Consider the following 20,334-nt stretch of genomic DNA (forward strand, 5'->3'; position numbering starts at 1 on the left):
TCGTGGGGTCTCAATGATCCTAAGAAAGGTGAGAAATCAGCCCAGGACTACACGGGAGGAGCTGGTCAATGACCTGAAAAGAGCTGGGACCACCGTTTCCAAGGTTACTGTTGGTAATACACTAAGACGTCATGGTTTGAAATCATGCATGGCACGGAAGGTTCCCCTGCTTAAACCAGCACATGTCAAGGCCCGTCTTAAGTTTGCCAATGACCATTTGGATGATCCAGAGGAGTCATGGGAGAAAGTCATGTGGTCAGATGAGACCAAAATATAACTTTTTGGTCATAATTCCACTAACCGTGTTTGGAGGAAGAAGAATGATGAGTACCATCCCAAGAACACCATCCCTACTGTGAAGCATGGGGGTGGTAGCATCATGCTTTGGGGGTGTTTTTCTGCACATGGGACAGGGCGACTGCACTGTATTAAGGAGAGGATGACCGGGGCCATGTATTGCGAGATTTTGGGCAACAACCTCCTTCCCTCAGTTAGAGCTTTGAAGATGGGTCGAGGCTGGGTCTTCCAACATGACAATGACCCGAAGCACACAGCCAGGATAACCAAGGAGTGGCTCTGTAAGAAGCATATCAAGGTTCTGGCGTGGCCTAGCCAGTCTCCAGACCTAAACCCAATAGAGAATCTTTGGAGGGAGCTCAAACTCCGTGTTTCTCAGCGACAGCCCAGAAACCTGACTGATCTAGAGAAGATCTGTGTGGAGGAGTGGGCCAAAATCCCTCCTCCAGTGTGTGCAAACCTGGTGAAAAACTACAAGAAACGTTTGACCTCTGTAATTGCAAACAAAGGCTACTGTACCAAATATTAACATTGATTTTCTCAGGTGTTCAAATACTTATTTGCAGCTGTATCATACAAATAAATAGTTAAAAAAATCATACATTGTGATTTCTGGATTTTTTTTTTTGGATTATGTCTCTCACAGTGCACATGCACCTACGATAACAATTTCAGACCCCTCCATGATTTCCAAGTGGGAGAACTTGCAAAATAGCAGGGTGTTCAAATACTTATTTTCCTCACTGTAGATGATGGCATTGTAGTTAGTTTAATAATAAAAAAAAAATCCTAATCAATATACAGCTGTCACATGACAGGGTGGATAAAAGTCAACGATAAAAATCAGATTATTTATTTTGTTTATTTTTTTGATTTTTATCCAATTTATTTTAATAAAATGCTTTTGGAGTAAAAATCTATCTAAAAACAGGGGTCGACAATATCCGGGCGCCAGGTCGCAATTGCGACAAGAAATTGTGACCTGGCGCCCGCGCCCGCCGGTAATTGAGGCCGCGGCTTGGCGGCCGCCAAACCGCGGCCTCAATTACCGGCCGCCGCAGGCCCGCCGCGATGGCGCAGCGGGGGAGGTGGGGGGCGCACCGAGGCACAGGATCTTGTGTCTCAGTGCGCCCCCACCTCCCCCGCCGCACGATCGCGGCGGGCCCGCGACGGCCGGTAATTGAGGCTGCGGCTTTGTGAAGTCCCAAGCTCTTCCTTCTGTGAGCCGTTGGCATTACAAGGTAAACAGCAATTCTAATGAAATTTTTCACTATTTTCACTGCCATCTCCTTCCCTCTAATTAGAACCCCCAAAAATTATATATTTTTTTATTCTAACACCCTAGAGAATAAAATGGCGATCGTTGCAATACTTTGTCACGCCGTATTTGGGCAGCGGTCTTACAAGCGCACTTTTTTGGGGGAAAAATACACTTTTTTAAATTAAAAAAATTCTAAATAGGAAACCTTAATTTTGTTTGCAAATTTTAAAAGATTCCAACTACAGTGGAACCTCGGTATAAGAGTAACTTGGTTTGCGAGCGTTTTGATTTGCGAGCAACTTGTTTTTTTAATTCAGACTCTGTTTGCGAATGTTGAATCGCAAGACAAGCAGAATTCAAGCTAAATAGGCCTTCAGTACCTCATTTGGCCTGAGGTATGGGGGCGCAGAAGCCGAGTAGAGCCGAAAATAGGCCTGCAGTACCTCATTTGGCCTGAGGTACAGGAGCCAAGAAAAGCCGAACATTGGCCTGCAGTACCTTATTTGGCCTGAGGTACAGGGGCGCAGGAAATGAGCTGAAGTGTCCTTGGGCCTTTTCGGACGTTTTCAGCGCTCTTTGTCGCCCCCCCCCCCCACCTCTGCCCGCATGCAGTATTGCATACCATTGAAGTCAATGCGGAACAAATTATTTTCGTTTACATTGACTTCAATGGGAAAACTCGCTTTGATATGCGAGTACTTTGGATTACGAGCATTCTCCTGGAACAGATTATGCTTGTAATCTGAGGTTCAAATTGTACCAGCAAGAATGTGTCCTTACATTTAAAGAGCACCTGTCATTTCAGATCTATCATGGTAGCGCCTGTTAGCGGGCATCCACTCACCTGCTGCCACCACGTCCCTCACCTTGTGTCAGTGCCGTATCACCAGCCATCCCATTAAAGTGAATGGGACTGTCAGTGAGTCAACAACGGGTCAGAGGAGGAGCCACTGCAGGACAGAGATGACAGTTGCATTTTAAAAATTATGATTTAAATCGACTTGATTTAAATCAAATCCACCCTGCTGAGTATGAACAGCATGTAATACAATACACTGTTTATTGATAGTTTTTTTATGATGTGGTTTTAGTGACACTTTAACCACTTAAGGACCGCCTAACGACGACATACGTCGGCAGAATGGCACGGCTGGGCACAGGCACGTACATCGTCTTTAAGAGCCCAGCCGTGGGGCGGGCATGCGCTCGCGACCCGGTCTGAAGCTCCAGGACCCGCAGACCCGATCGCAGCCGGGGGCCCGCGATCAGTCACAGGAGCTGAAGAACGGGGAGAGGCGAGTGTAAACACACCTTCCCCTTTCTTCTCTGTGGCAGTGTCTGTTCCCCGTTATAGGGATTGACGATCAGCGACGTCACACGTCCAGCCCCACCCCCCTACAGCAAGAATCACTCCCTTAGAGCACACTTAACCCCTTGGGCGCCCCCTAGTGGTTAACCCCTTCACGGCCATTTTCACAGTAATCGGTGCATTTCTATAGCACTTTTCGTTGTGAAAATGACAATGGTCCCAAAATGTGTCAAAGGTGTCCGCCATAATGTTGCAGACACGGAAAAAAAAAAAAAAAAAAAAAAAATCGATGATCGCCGCCATTACTAGTAAAAAAAAGAAATTAATAAAAATTCCATAAAACTATCCACTATTTTGTAGACGCTAGAACTTTTGCGCAAACTAGGGTTGTCCCGTTACCACTTTCTCAAGTTCCTGCCGATACCGAATACCGATACTTTTTTTTAATGTCATGTGACAATTTTAAAAATGTGCATGACAGGGGGCACTGATGGATGGCACTGACAAATGGATGGCACTGACAGGGGGGCACTGACGGATGGATGGCACTGACAGGGGGGGCACTGACGGATAGATGGCACTGACAGGGGGGGCACTGACGGATGGATGGCACTGACAGGGGGGCACTGACGGATGGATGGCACTGACAGGGGGGGCACTGACGGATGGATGGCACTACTGACCACTGCTCTGTCCACTACATACGGACTCGTCTAAACTCCTCTAACCTCTCTCTCTGGCTGACAGACTCACCTGCAGCTTGTGTGTTCCATCAGCCTGGGGGAGATGAAGAGAGGGTGTCCGGAGGAGAGGGGGAGCCTGGAGGATGGGAAGACAGCATATCGTCCGGAGGCTAGAAGGAGGCGGGACCAACCCCGCCGTGATCACGGATTGGCCAGCCCTGCCGCGATCACGACAGCCCCGGCCGCCCCGGGAAATGACCATTCACAGGAACATTAGGGGGACGAATACGGCAGTGACACACACACTGCCTGGTGTCCCCCTAAATTTATGCACCAAAAAACGAAAAAAGAGAAGGTCTGGTGTCCCCAGTGACACACTTCCATCCCTATTACATATAGTCAAAAAGGATTCGCCCGCAAATTTAAATGAAGTGGGTAACGTTTCCGCCAGTAAAGATAACAGTAATTGTATAATATATAATTTATTCAAGTAAAAATGTTTAAATGCGTAAAGTAAAATTGTTACATACATAGATAACACCAACAATTGCCAATTGAAACTATACATAAACAATAAATATTAGTACACAAGTACAGTGGCGTAACCAGAGTCATGGGCGCCCGGGGCAGAATTTTTTTTCCGCCCCCCCTTATATAAACACGATATCAGGGCTACAGTGTGGAGCTCCCTATTAAGCTATGGACCGGGCTGGTGCAGTGTCACATTCTGCTGCCTATCGTAAAATGCTGCGGAAGTCACATGGCGGCCAACTGCGCATGCGCAATGCGCTGCAACGGCAAATGCGATCCAGGGGATTTACGACACTACACTCCAGTGAACCCATCACAATTTGTCACGGAAGTGACGTATTATCATAGACGGAGCGGGGGGAGACAGAGAGAGACACACATTCAGAGCGAGAGAGAAATAGAGATATAGAGATACGGAGATACATTCAGAGCGAGAGAGAGATTGTGTACATATATTTTATATAAGGGAAGTAATGCACATAGGGGAGGTAATCCCCTCCCTGAGCCCCGGTTCTCTCTCAGTATCTCTATCCCTCTGAATGTATCTCAGTATCTCTATCCCTCTGAATGTATCTCAGTATCTCTATATCTCTATTTCTCTCTCGCTGTGAATGTATCTCAGTATCTCTATATCTCCATTTCTCTCTCGCTCTGAATGTGTGTCTCTCTCCCCCCCGCTCCGTCTATGATAATACGTCACTTCCGTGACAAATTGTGATGGGTTCACTGGAGTGCAGTGTCGTAAATCCCCTGGAACGCATCGCATTTGTCGTTGGAGCGCATTAAATACGCGGGAGCGTGAAGACGTCACTGCGTGGCTCCGCAGTGACCCCGGAAGCACGGGTGTTTCGCAACTATTTGTTTTTTAAACTCACGTCGGCTTTTAACAATTATTTTGTGACTTGTTTTTTTTAAATTGCTGTAACGCTACTTAAGCTTTACAATAAATTACCAACTTTTAAAGGAGATAACGCACATGCTGCTCATTTTCTTCTACCCTCTATGATCTATGGACTGGCATTCGGTGGACTAGTTACTACCACTCCCACTACCGGTCTCAGAGGAGGACTTTCCGTGGAGACCCTGAGGAGCCTGGAGGTCGGAGGATCCACTATAACCCCTGCAGAGGTTTATATCTGCAAAGGCGATTTTAGACCTTATACTCCTACAGTTCTGGTAAGGGTCCCCCCTTTACTACTCTGTGTGGCACTGGAGAATATTTCATCGCTGTGGTGGCGGATGACAGCTCTACTTCCTGTCTTAAGACACATCTATCAGTGTATACTTGAAGTTCTGATCTTTCCTCCCTTTTATTGGACTGTTTTTTATTGTATTTATTCTGAACAATCCTTGTATGTGGATACACTCTGATTTGTTCGGAATTTACTGGCTGTCCTGCCTTGGACACTTAATATCACATTTTATTTTTTACACTTGTATGCTGCCTAGCACTATTGTTACTAGTTTTTTTATCTTACACTGGCAGATATCTTGCGATATAGATGTATGCTTATTTAATTATCTGCTGTTGAGTTGTTTCACAGTTTTCACTCATTTGTTATTAACGTTATTTTCACTTATCCATTTTTTCACTTATTTGGTATCACTTAGCGCAACTATCTATTTGTTTTTTTGCCTTTTTCATGATTATCACATGTTTATGTTGCTGCTTGGTTTTTTGTCAATATATGTCCATCAATTTTGCCTCAGACAGATCAACGCAGGAGTAACCCCCCCCCTTTCTTCCATATAGGAAAAAGAAGATGAAATCTAGTGCTCTCTGGTGCAAGAACGTTTAATTGAGACCATAAAAACAAATGAAAACTCACATGTTGAGACTGTCTGAGGGCAGAATCGCCTCTGCCGCAAGGAGCCGGTGTCTGAGTCTACCCTCCCCCTATCCCGGGCCCCGAGCACCAGCAAGCCAGCACTCTACTCCAGCAGAGTCCCTGCCTCAACCTGTGGCAGAGGCAGGGTGTGCGCTGGGGAAGACCTGGGACAGGCAGCCTGTCCCAGGTCTTCCCCAGCGCACACCCTGTCTCTGCTAAACCATTCTCCCCCACCCGGCATCACAGATCCCAGCGACACTTACTTGCTTGGCTGATCCGGAGTCCCTGTAGGCGCCGCCGGACTGCAGAGCGCGTCGCCATCTTGGAGCCTCCGCAGCGCGTGCCGGTGTAATGCCAAACAGGGCATACCCTGCATCCTTCCAGGCGTGCCCGTGCCGGCCGCTGGGAGGTACCGACGTGGGGGGCTGTGCGCTCAGTGGAGAAGCCGCTCACTATACTATTAGCAGAGCTGCCGGTCGCCGGCGCCCCCCCTCAGCTCAGCGCCCGGAGCAGACACACCCCCTGCCCCCCCGGTTGTTACGCCAGTGCACAAGTATAATAGTGGACAGAGTACCTGGGCATTGTACTACCCGACTAGCCTATACTCCTGTATGGATTAACAAAGGTTTCTAGCGACACAACACCACACACACATTCACCTCTCTCTTCTATCCTGTCATCTGTTAGTATCCCTCTGATATCTCATGATATGTCATGTTTCTAACCATCTTGTTACCATTTTTGGCCCAGGCCTTTCATTCAGACATAATTCTATGCTAATATTGATTGATTCTACTTTACTACTTTAGATGTCTGATAAAACATACCTTTGTTCACAGCCTATACTTGTTATGGACTATGAGGTCTCTATGGATACATCACTATACCTATGCCATGCCTGCTCTCCATTTGGCCCCTGGAGGGGACCCTTTTTGACTCCGCCCCCTCAGCTCCCGTTTGAGGCACCTGCTGCTGCCGTCTTGGGGCCGCACACTTGTAGCCATGGTTAAGCTCAGTGGTGAGTATGGGGACCCACAACCCCTCCTGCCCTGTGCCTTTGCACAGGGCTTTTTTTCTCAGAGAATAGGTGCAGGAACTCCTCTCTTCCAAGTCACCCTTGACTCCACCCCCTACCCACCTCCGAGCACCGTACTTTGGTTCCACCCCTTACCCACCTCCCAGTACCACCCCTTTTAGAGAATGCAGAAACAAGTATCATTTTGTGATGCTAAGTATTTTGTATAGAATTTGTTAATGATAACAAGAAAGGTAGTAAAATAGATCTAGCAACAATGGACACCCCAGCGACAATAGATCCACCCCAGCAACAATGGACTCCCAACAGCCAGCATCAATCGACCTTCCAGCAGCCAGCAGATCCCTCCCAGCAATGATTGACTCCCTGCAACATAAGACCCACCTTCAGCAACAATAGACTCCCCTGCAAAAATATATCCCCTCCTCCAGCAACAATAGATTCCCCAGTAGCCAGCATCAATAGACTCCCCAGTAGCCAGCATCAATAGACCCTGCAGCAGCCAGCAACAAAGAGCCCTCCCTCAACAGTACATCCCTCTTAGCACTGACTGACCCCCCCCAGCAACGATAGACCGCCTTCCTTTGCAAAATAGATCCCCTCCAGCAACAATAGACCCCCCAGAAGCCAGCATCAATGGACTCTCCAGCACACCCCAGAACCTCTTTCCATTACATACATTCAGTTCGGAAGGTGCCGGAACTGAGTTCCCCCGCGTTCCTGCTGAAAAAAAGCCCTGCCTTTGCAACTAATACCAGATTGCCAAACATATATACTCTTTCATCCTAGGTACAGTGTTACACACCCCTGAAGAGCGAGCTGGATCTTGCGAAACTAGGCTAGTTGGGTAGTACGATGCCTGTGTACTCTGTCCACTATTATACTTGTGTACTAATATTTATTGTTTATGTATGGTTTCATTTGGCAATTGTTGGTGTTATCTATGTATGTAACAATTTTACTTGAATAAATTATATATTATACAATTACTGTTATCTTTACTGGCGGAAACGTTACCCACTTCATTTAAAGTCCCGGGGCGAATCCTTTTTGACTAAAGTTATGCACCTGGTGCCGTCCACGCTACCCCACTGGCTCCGCCCCCTCTCCGCCCGCCGACTTCCGGGTATCGGATCGGGAGCATTTGTGCGAGTACAAGTAGTCGCACAAATGCTCGGTATCGGGACAACCCTATCGCAAACCAATCAATAAACGCTTATTGCGATTTATTTTTTTCACCAAAAAGAAGTAGAAGAATACGTATCGGCCTAAACTGAGTAAAAAAAACGTTTTTTTTTTTTAATATATTTTTTGGGGGATATTTATTATAGTAAAAAAGATTGAATTATTTTCAAAATTGTCGCTCTATTTTTGTTTATAGCGCAAAAAATAAAAACCGCAGAAGTGATCAAATACCACCAAAAGAAAGCTCCATTTGTGGGAAAAAAAGGACGCCAATTTTGTTTGAGAGCCACATCGCACGACTGCGCAATTGTCAGTTAAAGCGACACAGTGCCGAATCGCAAAAAGGGGCCTGGTCCTTAACCTGCATATAGGTCCGGGTCTTAAGTGGTTAAAGGGTACTTCATGTCACCCAAGTTGACCACCACTTCCCTAGATAAGACCATCTGAATGTGAAACTAGGACAAGAATGTGATTACCCAATTAAATATAGCAAAGAAAAAAATAATACGTATCTTGTACACCACTACCGATGGGGCACAAAGTCAGCCAGTAAAAATAATGCGTAGACAGCAAAACCATATTTACAGACAGGTCACTTTCACAGAGGCTCAGTATAAAGTGATCTGCCGGTAGTTTAATACTTTAGGTGACATTTGTTTTTAGATATAGTGCCAAGTACAGCTTCATTTGAAAGACGAGAAAGCCAGTGGTTTTTACTCTCTCCGCCCGCACGTTACTGCATACAAAGAAGCAGCATTGCGAACAGAAAAGTAAGCAGGAAAAAAAAAAAAAAACACAATTGTGGCACAGCAGACAGACCCATTGAGCAAACACAACCAACAGCACTGACTATGTTACCAGCACTTCTATTACGAAGGAGAGGTCACAGAACGTTACAAAATATTTCAATTTACAGCAAATCATGCACTCATGTCTTAGATTATGGGAGAGGACAATTACAGCTTAGCACGTGCCATCGTCTATTGTTATAGGTAACCTAAGAAAAAGAAAAACGTTCGGGAGTGGTCATACCAGAAATCTTTGTTTCTGAAAGCGCTCTTTTCAATCTGCGTAAGCCGCAAGTTTTCTTTTAAAGACAATAGATTTAACAATCCGGTAAAGCTTGTGTGAATTGGTATTTGTTTAAAAGAAATTCACTTCTTCGGGGTAGCAATTCCTCAAACAGCAGCAAAAGCAACAATGTATTTAAGATTGTGAAAAAAAAAAAACCACAATACAAATGCAATTATATGTATAAGAAATAGATAAGAAAAAACTATTTAAACATGATGGAAAACTATAAAAAAATAATAAACAAAATAAAATAAAAGACAATTCTGCCCAAAAATACTACCGACATATTGCCCTAAAATACTGGCAGCAATAGTCACAGTAAATGGGGTGGCAAAACATCTTTATTTTTAATACAGAATATCACCAATCTGGGTTATTGCTTTTGGTTGAACAGAAGACCGTCATACAGTGCAATTGCCAGCCGAATGCTAATCTACCATGGAAGCCTGGGCTGAAATCTAAACATACCGTAACACCAATCCCTATCAAGCCTTCGGCTCAGAGGATTTCATATATGAGCTAGGAGGCTCAATTCACACACATAACACACCGTGATAAGGATCTTTTTTTTTTTTAAGGGAGTTTTCAGATGAGATTTGAAAGATACAGTCACATGGCTAAAAAATAAAAGACTTATCCTTGCGTAAAGGCATTGTGAATTGGGCCATATAGGACAGGGATCTCCAAACTACGGCCCTCAAGCTGTTGCGGAACTACACGTCCCATGAGGCATTGTAAAACCCTGACATTCCCAGACATGACTAGGCATGATGGGAATTGTAGTTCCTGAACACCTGGAGGGCCATAGTTTGAGGACCCCTGATATAGGACTTCAGGTATGGTTATGTTGATATAACATGGATATCAAGGTTTATAAGTAGGTTGCATGATGCCATCACAAGGGGTGACAGCTGATGATATGGATTCCATATATGCTGACATGGTAGGCCCGTTTCACACGGGGCAGATCCTCTTAGAGGGGGATCGATCCGTTGGATCTTAACTGAGCAGGCGGATGATAGGTCCATCTCTGCTCACTGAGCAGGACGGGACCTGTCAGAGCCCCGCTGATTTAATTGGGAAGGTTGGACGAATACGGACAGCGTGTCCATTTTCATCAGATCTCATCCGATCCGATAGACGGATGGCTGAATGTATGGTCCGATTTTAGCGCATACGATGGCACACGGGTGTCAGCGGGCACATCTCCGCTGACATCCAACTGCCCATAGGAGTCAATGGGAGGCCCACTCGGATCCACCTGAAAAACGGACTGGCGGATCCGAGCGGGCTTAAAGCCTGGTACACAAGATCGGATTTTCCGTGGACAAAGTGTAGGACTTTTGCCCGAAGGGCGTTGGACGCGAACTTGTCTTCCATAGAAACGGCAAAGAATTGTCGTCAAACACTAAACTATGTGGTTTTTCAGCTCTTTAGCACCACTATTTGGGCAACTTCTGCTAATGTTGTCATATGGTTAGCATTGCTTCCGAGCATGCGTGTTTGTACTTTGGATTTTTTTCCGAAGGACTTCTGTACACACGCTCAGATAATCTGACATCACACATTTGTTGTCGGAAAATCTGAAAGCATGTTATCCAACATTTGTTGTTGGAAAATACCAATTGTCCAATGGAGCATACAAACGGTCGGATTTTCCGACAAAAGCCTGCCATCACACAATTCCCGTCGGAAAATCCAATTGTGTGTACGAGGCTTTAAAGTGATTGCTCTGTGCAAGGGTTTTGCTCAGAGCGGCCCTGATCCTTCTTTTATGGGGTCCGTCGGGGGCGCTCCTGACTCCTCCTCTTCGTCAAGTGCCCTTACAGAGAGCGGCTTTCCACGGGGGCACCCGTGTGGGCACGCTCCCGAGTCCTGCTGCTTCATCCATTGACATAGACAGCAGGACTCAGCCTCCCGTTACACTAGATTTGATTGACAGCAGCGGGGAACCAATGGCTCCTGCTGCCATCAATCTTTCCAATGAGGACCCGAGACAGCAGCTGGAGCTACTGTGCTTGTCCCCGTCGCTGGAATGATCGGGTTCAGGTAAGAAAAAGGGGGGCTCTGGGGGGAAGCTGAGGCCCAGAAGGTTTTTCACCTTAATGTATAGAATGCATTAAGGTGAAAAACCTTGAGGGTTTACAACTCCTTTAAGTATATGGATTTTTATAAACAGTAGTAGATCTGCTTAAGACATGGCAGGGGTGGCAACTATGATGATAGAGATTCTATGTATGTTGGCATGACAAGTGTATTGATGATTATACCTACTGCACTTGCAGGCTTGTCTTATGCCATTGCAAAGGTGACAACTATGATTATATGGATTTGGCTTATAACAATGTTTTTATATATTAGTAGGTTTGCATGGTATAATGGCAAGCCTGACAGCTGATGAAATGGATTCCATAGATAATGGAGGTTTATAAATATTAGTAGGTTTGTATGGTGCCAAGGCAGGGGTGAGGGCCCACGTGGGATTCATGTATGATGTCATGACATTAACATTTATGAATATAAATAGTAGTGGGTATGCATAGTGCCACGGTAGGGTTGACAGCTGATGACATGTATATAAATAGTAATAGGTATGCATGGTACTATGACAGGGGTGACAGCAATGAATAAGTAAGTTTCATGTATGATGCCATGACATATTATATATATTGATGGTTATAAACATTTGTAGGTTTTCATGATGCCATGGCACGATGATATAGATTTTGTGTATGTTGACGTTTATAAATATTAGTAGGTTAGGGTGACAGCTGATGATATGGATTCCATGACATAACATGTACTATGATGCTTATAAATATTAGTACGTTTGCATGACAATATGTTAAGGGTTGCCAGCTAGGACGATTTGGATTTCACATATGTTGACATGATGTGTATTGAAGATTATAAATAGTAGTAGGTTTGCATGGTGCCATGGCAAAGGTGACATCTATGATGATAGGGGTTCCATGTATGTTGACATGACGTGTGTAGTGATGGTTGAGTGAACGAGTAAGGCCCCTTTCACATGGGGCGGATCAGTAATGATCTGCCCTGTGAACCTCTGCTTGCTCAGCGGGGATCGCTCCGTTGATCCCCGCTGAGCCGGCGGATGACAGGGCGGTCCCCGCACACTGTGCAGGGACCGCCCTGTCTTTTCTCCGCTCTCCCCTATGGGGGGGGGGGGTCGGATGAAAACACGGACCGTCTGTCCGTGTTCACCCGATCGGAGCGGGTCGCATGTCAGCGGGCATGTCACCGCTGACATCCGTGGCTCCATAGAGGAGCACGGAGCGCCCGTTCAGGTCCGCCAAAAAAACTGGCAGGCAGACCTGAACGGGCCGCCCGTGTGAAAGAGCCCTTACTTGTATAGCGCTACAAATGCAAACTAAATCGCCTCAAGGCGCTTTTTGCACCCAGTGCCGTCCTGTGTCTTCAGAAGAGGTGGGTCTTAAGTTTTTTTTTCTGAAGGCCCGATGGTATTTTTCAATGCAGATGTCTGTGGGTAGAGCGGACTGCAAATCTTCGTTCTCCTTTAGATTTGTAGCGGGTCTTGGGGATGTGGAGGAGGTTTTGGTTAGTTGACCGAAGAGCGCGATTGGGGGTGTAGTGTTTTATTTAGTGTTTACATATGTATTGAGGAGCGTTTCCTTGTGTGCATTTGTGAGTGAGGCAGAGGGACTTGAATGTAACCCGATCCTTCTCAGCTAGCCAATGGAGGGTCCTCAGGGACGGGGGCGATTGATTCTCAGGTTTTTTTTCCCGTTACCAGTCTGGCTGCTGTGTTCTGGACGACTTGTAGACGCAAAATGTTGTATTTGGGGAGTCCGAGGTAGAGGGAGATTGCGTAGTCGAGTCGGGAATTGATGATTGTTCCAACTACTACTGCTGTGTCCTCTTCCGGGATGAAGGGGATGAGTCTACACAGCAGGCAGAGAAGATGGTGGGATCCGCTGACTACTGATCCTATTTGTGCGTCCATCGTCATGTCTGAGTCAAAGATGACTCCGAGGCTTTTGACTTTGGTGCTTGGGATGATGATTTGCCCAAGGATGGTGGGTGGCGTGCATGTTGTCCTAGAGTTTTTCTTTCGGTTATAAATATTTGTAGGTTTTCATGATGCCATGGACTTGTGTAGGGTGTTCCATGTATGATGACATGACATGTCCTATGATGTTTTTAAAAATTAGTAGGTTGCCGGATGACATGGCAAGGTGTTCCAGCTATGAAGCAATGAATTTCATGTTAAAGCGGGGGTTCACCCAAAAATACATTTTTAACATTACATTCAGCCGAGTTGTCCTAATGACAATCGGCTGTTTTTTTATTTATTTTTTCGTACATACCTTATTTTCACCGCCGCTTCCGGGTATGTCTTCTTCGGGACTGGGCGTTCCTATCCGATTGGCAGGCTTCCGAAAGAAACCGAACGTCGGTGCGGCTCTATACGGCGCATGCGCACCGACGTTCGGCTTCTTCCGGCAACTCGTGACGCGCAGTATGCGACGGTCGGAAGCCTGTCAATCAGATAGGAACGCCCAGTCCCGCAGAAGACATACCCGGAAGCGGCGGTGAAAATAAGGTATGTACGGGAAAAAAAAACAGCCGATTGTCATTAGGACAACTCGGCTGAATGTAATGTTAAAAATGTATTTTTTGGGTGAACCTCCACTTTAACATGATGTGTATTGATGCTTATGAATATTAGTAGGTTTGCATTGTACAATGGCAAGGGTGACAGCTGATATATATGGATTGCATGTATTTTGATATGACGTGTAAAAATGATCATAAACTATTAGTAATTTGCATGGTGCAATGGGTGACAGTTATGACATGGATTTCATGTATATCAATGTTTACAAATCTTATTAGGACGTGCATGGTGCCATGGCACGGGGTGACAGCTGATGATATAGATTGTATGTATAATGACATGTATATGAGGATTTATATAAATTTGCGGTGCCATGGCAAGGGGCTATAAATGATATGTATTTCAAGGTTTTTAAATATTAGAAGCTTTAAATGGTGGCATGTCAAGGTGTGTCAGCTGATGACATGTATTTTTCAATGATGTGTATTTGTTATAATAAAATATTACCCGTTTGCATGGTACTATAGCAATAGGTACCACCTATGACACGCATTTCATGTATATCAACATTGACAAATTTTTGCATGATGGCTTAGCAAGGGATGCCAGCCGATATGGATTTCATGTATGATATCATAACATGTATTGTATATCAGTGTTTACAAAGAACAGTAGGTCTGCATGGTGCCATGGCAAGGGGCAAAGGCTATGATGATGTGGATTTCATGTACATTGAGGTTTATAAGTAGAAGTAGCTTTGATTGGTGCAATGGGTGACAGCTGATGATCTGGGTTTCATGTATGATGACATGTATATCAGTGTTTAGAATTATTAGTAGGTTGAATGGTCCCATTGCAAGGGGTGACAGCTGATACGTATATCCATGTTTATACCTTTTTAATTTTATTTTTTTAAATTTTTATTAGGTTTTGACAAAATAATTTCAAACAAAAAATGATTACAATTATTTGTTATTGCTTACCATATTACATAGATCATTATACAATAAACAATTAAAGAACTAATAATAAGGAGTTACATATATCGCTAATCCTCAGGTATTTAGAGGCTCTCGGGTTGTCTAACTATGCTTGCCATTTTTTCTTGAAATTATTGATAGAAAATGTTTTATATACTAATAATAGTTCATCCTGAGATGGAGTGTTCTGTTTATACATTTTATGAGGTTTGCATGGTGCCATGGCAAGAAGTGACGATGATATAGGGTTCATGTATGATATTATGACATTTAGATCGATTTTTATGACTAGTAGCAGCATCAAATGGTGCCATGGCAGAGGCGACAGTTGATATGGATTTCATGTATATTGATGTTTATAAATATTAGTAGATTATTTGTATGGTGCCATGGCAAAGAGTGACAGCTTTGTAGAAATGGGTTTCATATATGATGCCATGACATTTATATTGAGGTTTATAAATAGTAGTATCATTACATGGTGCCATGGCAGAGGCGACAACTGATTATAGGAATTTTACGTATGATAACGTACACAGAGATTTATAAATATTGGTAGGTTTGTATGGTGGCATGGCAAAAAGGTGACAGCTACGACCCCATGGGTTTCAAGTATGATGTCACGACATGTATATTGATTTTTAGGAATAGTAATAGCATTACATGGTGCCACTGCAGCGGTGACATTATGGGTTTTACATATGATGACATGTTTATAAATAATAGCACCTTTGCATGGTCCCATGGCAGGGGCGACAGTTGATGAAATGGATTTCATGCATATCAATGTTCATAAAGATTAGTAGCTTTGTATGGTACCATGGCAGGGGCGACAGTTGATGATATGGATTTCATGCATAATGACATGTATGTATTGAAGTTTATAAATATCAGTGGATTTGTATGATGTCATGGCAGGGGGTGACAGCTATTAAGAAATGGGTTTCATGTATGATGTCATGACATTTATATTGTTTACGAATAGTAGTAGCATTACATGGTGCCATGGCAGGGGGACAGTTGATGATATGAATTTCATGTATATAAATAGTCGTAGGTATGCATGATGTCATGGCAGGGGGTGACAGTGATGAAGAAATGGGTTTCATGCATGATGTCATGACATTTATATTGTTTATAGTAGTAGCATTACATGGTGCCATGGCAGGGGTGACAGTTGATGATATGGATTTCATGTATATAAATAGTAGTGGGCATTTATGGCAGGGGTGAGAGTGACGAAGAAGAGGATTTTTATGTATGATGTCATAACATTTATATTGATGTTTATGAATAATAGTGACATTACAGATATGGATTTCACGATGACATGTACATTGAGGTTTAGAAATATTAGCAGATATGTATGGTGTCATGGCAGGGGTGACAGTTGAGTATATGAATTTTGGGTATGAGGACACAAATAAACAGTAGTATGTATGTATGGTGTCATGGCAGGGGTGACAGTTGATATGGATTTCATGTATATAGATGTTTATAAATATTAGTAGATTTGTATGGTACCATGGCAAGGGTAACATTTGAGGGCATGCATTTCATGTATGATGACATGTATATTGTTGTTTGTAAATATTAGATTTGTATGGTGTCATGGCAAAGGGTGACAGCTATGAAGCAATGGGTTTCATGTATGATGTCATGACATTTATATTGATGTTTATGAATAATAGTAGCATTACATGGTGCAATGGTAGAGGTGATAGTTGACAATATGGATTTCATGCATAATGACATGTACATTGATGTTTAGAAATATTAGTAGAAGTGTATGGTGTCATGTCAGGCATGACAGTTGATTATATGGATTTCATGTAAGGTGACATATAAATAGTAGTATGTATGCATGGTTTCATGGCAGGGGTGACAGTTGATATGGATTTCATGTATTTTGATGTTTATAAATATTAGTACATTTTTATGATACCATGGCAGGGGTGACAGCGATGAAGAAGAGGGCTTGGTGTATGATATCATAACATTTATATTGATGTGATGTTTATAAATAATAGTAGCATGACATGGTACCATGTCAGGGATGACAGTTGATGATATGGATTTCATGTATATAAAATAGTAGTAGGTATGCATGTTACGGGTGACAGGTGATGAGGAAGTGGGTTTCATGTATGACGTCATGACATTTATATTGAGGTTTATGGATAGTGGTAGGTTTGCATGGCGCCATGGCAGGGGTGACAGTTGATGTAATGGATTTCATGTATATAAAATAGTAGTAGGTTTGCATAGTGCCATGGCAGGGGTGACAGGTGATGAAGAAGTGGGTTTCATGCATGATGTCATTAATGGTAGTAGGTTTGCATGGTACCATGGCAGGGGTGACAGTTGATGCTATGGATTTCATGTAAATAAATAGTAGGAGGTATGCATGGTGCCATGGCAGGGGTGACAGGTGATGGAGAAATGGGTTTCATGCATGACATTAATGAATGGTGGTAGGTTTGTATAGTACCATGACAGGGGTGACAGGTGATGAATAAGTGGGTTTCATGTATGATGTCATGACATTAATGAATGGTGGTAGGTTTGTATAGTACCATGGCAGGGGCGACAGTTGATGATATAGATGTCATGTATATAAAATAGTAGTAGGTATGCATGGTGCCATGTCAGGGGTGACAGATGATGAAGAAGTGGGTTTCATGTATGATGTCATGATATTTATGAATGGTGGTAGGTTTGCATGGTGCCATGGCAGGGGTGACAGTTGACGATATGGATTTCATGTATATAAAATAGTATTAGGTATGCATGGTGCCATGTCAGGGGTGACAGATGATGAAGAAGTGTGTTTCATGCATGATGTCATGACATTTATGAATGGTGGTAGGTTTGCATGGCGCCATGGCAGGGGTGACAGATGATGAAGAAGTGGGTTTCATGTATGATGTCATGACATTTATGAATGGTGGTAGGTTTGCATGGCGCCATGGCAGGGGTGACAGTTGACGATATGGATTTCATGTATATAAAATAGTATTAGGTATGCATGGTGCCATGTCAGGGGTGACAGATGAAGAAGTGGGTTTCATGAATGATGTCATGACATTAATGAATGGTGATAGGGTTGCACGGTGCCATGCCAGGGGTGTATAACCTGCTGCTCATCAATGATCACACACTGTTCATTCCCTGGGATCCTCAGTACATATTACGATTGAAAATCAGAGGAGAGCAATCTAAGAAATGCAAGCCTCCGCCGATGGGTAAGGTGGATGGATGATGGTGATGATGATGGTGGTGCTCTCCGCCTACACATACAATACATGGTGCCCGCACTGCTCTACCAGCAACAACTTCCTCTACCTAGCCTAGCAGCAGCCCTGCAATCTGCACCAATCGGCGCAGCACCAATGCATGGCTAGACAGCCGCCTGCATGCAATCACACACACAGATCCCAGCCTGCGGCAATGAGCGCTATGTACTATACATGGCGGCTCCCCCTCCGTATCCTGTACTCGGTGCTGAGCGCCCACACCTAGGACAACACACACACACATAGTCCTCCATGTCCCGCACCTCACCTCAGTGCAGAAGCAGCCCTCCTCTGCCTGTCTCGGCTCTTCAATGCAGGGCCTATCTCTCCAATGTCCCCCCCTCCTCCATCTCTCCGGACACGTGATCCCTGTCACATGACTCGGCTTCCCAAGCCTGCCCCTTGCTCCAGGCTGTCTGTCACTTCCCCCCTGCCTCCTCCTCTCTCTGCCAGCCTTGGAGTGTGTGACTGGAATGGCTGAGCCCAGCACACTCACTGCCAGCAAGGCCTGCACAAAGGCATGCTGTAGTGTGCTGTTGCTGTGGGAGCTTTCATTCCTCCTCAGTCAGAAAGAAACGCCACATTCATGTAAACATTCCCTTCCCCATAGGTACCACCTATTTATATCCAGAGCCAGATGTTAGAAACCTCCATCATACCCAATTACCTCAGTGTTTACATGCAGACCAGTGTTAGGGGACGAATAATACTGAACATTTCTTCTCATAAAATCAGAATCTGTGCCGATTCATTGTCAATAAATCTGTCCCTTTGTCATAGGTGTCCGCAGCCTATTGCCTCAAACACACATGAACACCACCTGCTGTCACAGGAAGGGGCGCTGGTGGTGGGAGCCAGTTGATTGGGAGAATATTACTATACACCCTAAATTAAGGTGACCAGATTTTTAAAATGAAATATGGGGACATATTTTTTCTTTACTAGTAATGGCGACAATAAGTGACTCTGCCCGTCGACGCCCACCTCACAGCCTCTCAAGTCTTATGCCGCGTACACACCATCACTTTATGCGAGGAAAAAAAACGACGTTTTAAATCATGAAATAAAACAACGTTTTTGAAACGTCCTTTTTCAAAAACGACGTTGCCTACACACCATCGTTTTTTCAAAATGCTCTAGCAAAGCGCTGTTACATTCAGCACTCTTTTTTCCATTGAAGCTAGCTTCATAACTTGTTTCTGAGCATGCACGGGTTTAAAAACGTTGTTTTAAACGTCGTTTTGCCCACACACTATCATTTTAATTGACACAAAAAACGACATTTGAAAAACGACACAAAAAATTGAAGCATGTCACAAGACAGAAAACAACGTTTTCCCCCACACACGGTCATTTTAATTGACTTTTTAAAAACGTATTTTTTTTTCATCACATAAAGTGATGGTGTGTACGCGGCATTACTCTTCGGGCCCCGGCTACTACTGGATGGGGAGCAGAGGAAGATCACTCCGCCAGGGAAGGCAAGGAGATAAGTAGGTGGCTGGCCAGGATTTGAGCCAAGGCAGAAGAACATGCGAGCGGATCTGAATGGGCATGCACCCGAAATGGAAGAAATATTCCCTCCGCTCCGTCCACCACATGATCATCAGAAAGTGGCACAGATAATGGGAAAAATACAACCCCCCTATGTTAGTAGGCACGGTAGAGCAGGGGTGTGTACCGTATTTATCGGCGTATAACGCGCACCGGCGTATAACGCGCACCCTAATTTTAGGAGGGAAGTTTTAGGAAAAAAAGCACATTACATATAGATCACATCCCAGCACATTACATATAGATCACATCCCAGCACATTACATATAGATCACATCCCAGCACTTAGATCACATCCCAGCACATTACATATAGATCACATCCCAGCACTTAGATCACATCCCAGCACATTACATATAGATCACATCCCAGCACTTAGATCACATCCCAGCACATTACATATAGCCCCCAATCCTGTGGGAAAAAAAGATTTTTTGTTGTTTTGTACTTACAGTTTTGATGTCTTGCGCGGCGTCCATCTGCGGCCTCGTCGGGTCCGGCGTCCTTCTGCGGCCTCGTCGGGTGTCCTCTTCGGCGGGTCCGGCGTCCGTCTTCGGCGGGTCGGGCGTCCATCTTCGGCGGGTCGGGCGTCCATCTTCGGCGGGTCCGGTGTCCATCTTCGGCGGGTCCGGCGTCCTTCGGCGGCGTCCTCCCGCTCGTTTCCCGCCACGACTTTGAATACTGCGCCCGCATATAGCG

The 20,334-nt window shown here is 44.5% G+C and overlaps 1 protein-coding gene across 1 annotated transcript in view; it reads right to left on the reverse strand.

Annotated features, from left to right (window-relative positions):
* TULP4 (TUB like protein 4) overlaps positions 1 to 18,451 on the reverse strand; it is a 197,404-nt gene extending 178,953 nt beyond the window's left edge. The window contains exon 1 of the mRNA XM_040350948.1: positions 18,350 to 18,451. The gene's annotated coding sequence lies outside the window, so the exon portion shown is untranslated. The remainder of the gene's footprint in view (positions 1 to 18,349) is intronic.
* Positions 18,452 to 20,334: the final 1,883 nt, after the last annotated feature.

Source organism: Rana temporaria, chromosome 4 (genome assembly GCF_905171775.1).
Source record: "Rana temporaria chromosome 4, aRanTem1.1, whole genome shotgun sequence".
Taxonomy (NCBI): Eukaryota; Metazoa; Chordata; class Amphibia; order Anura; family Ranidae; genus Rana; species Rana temporaria.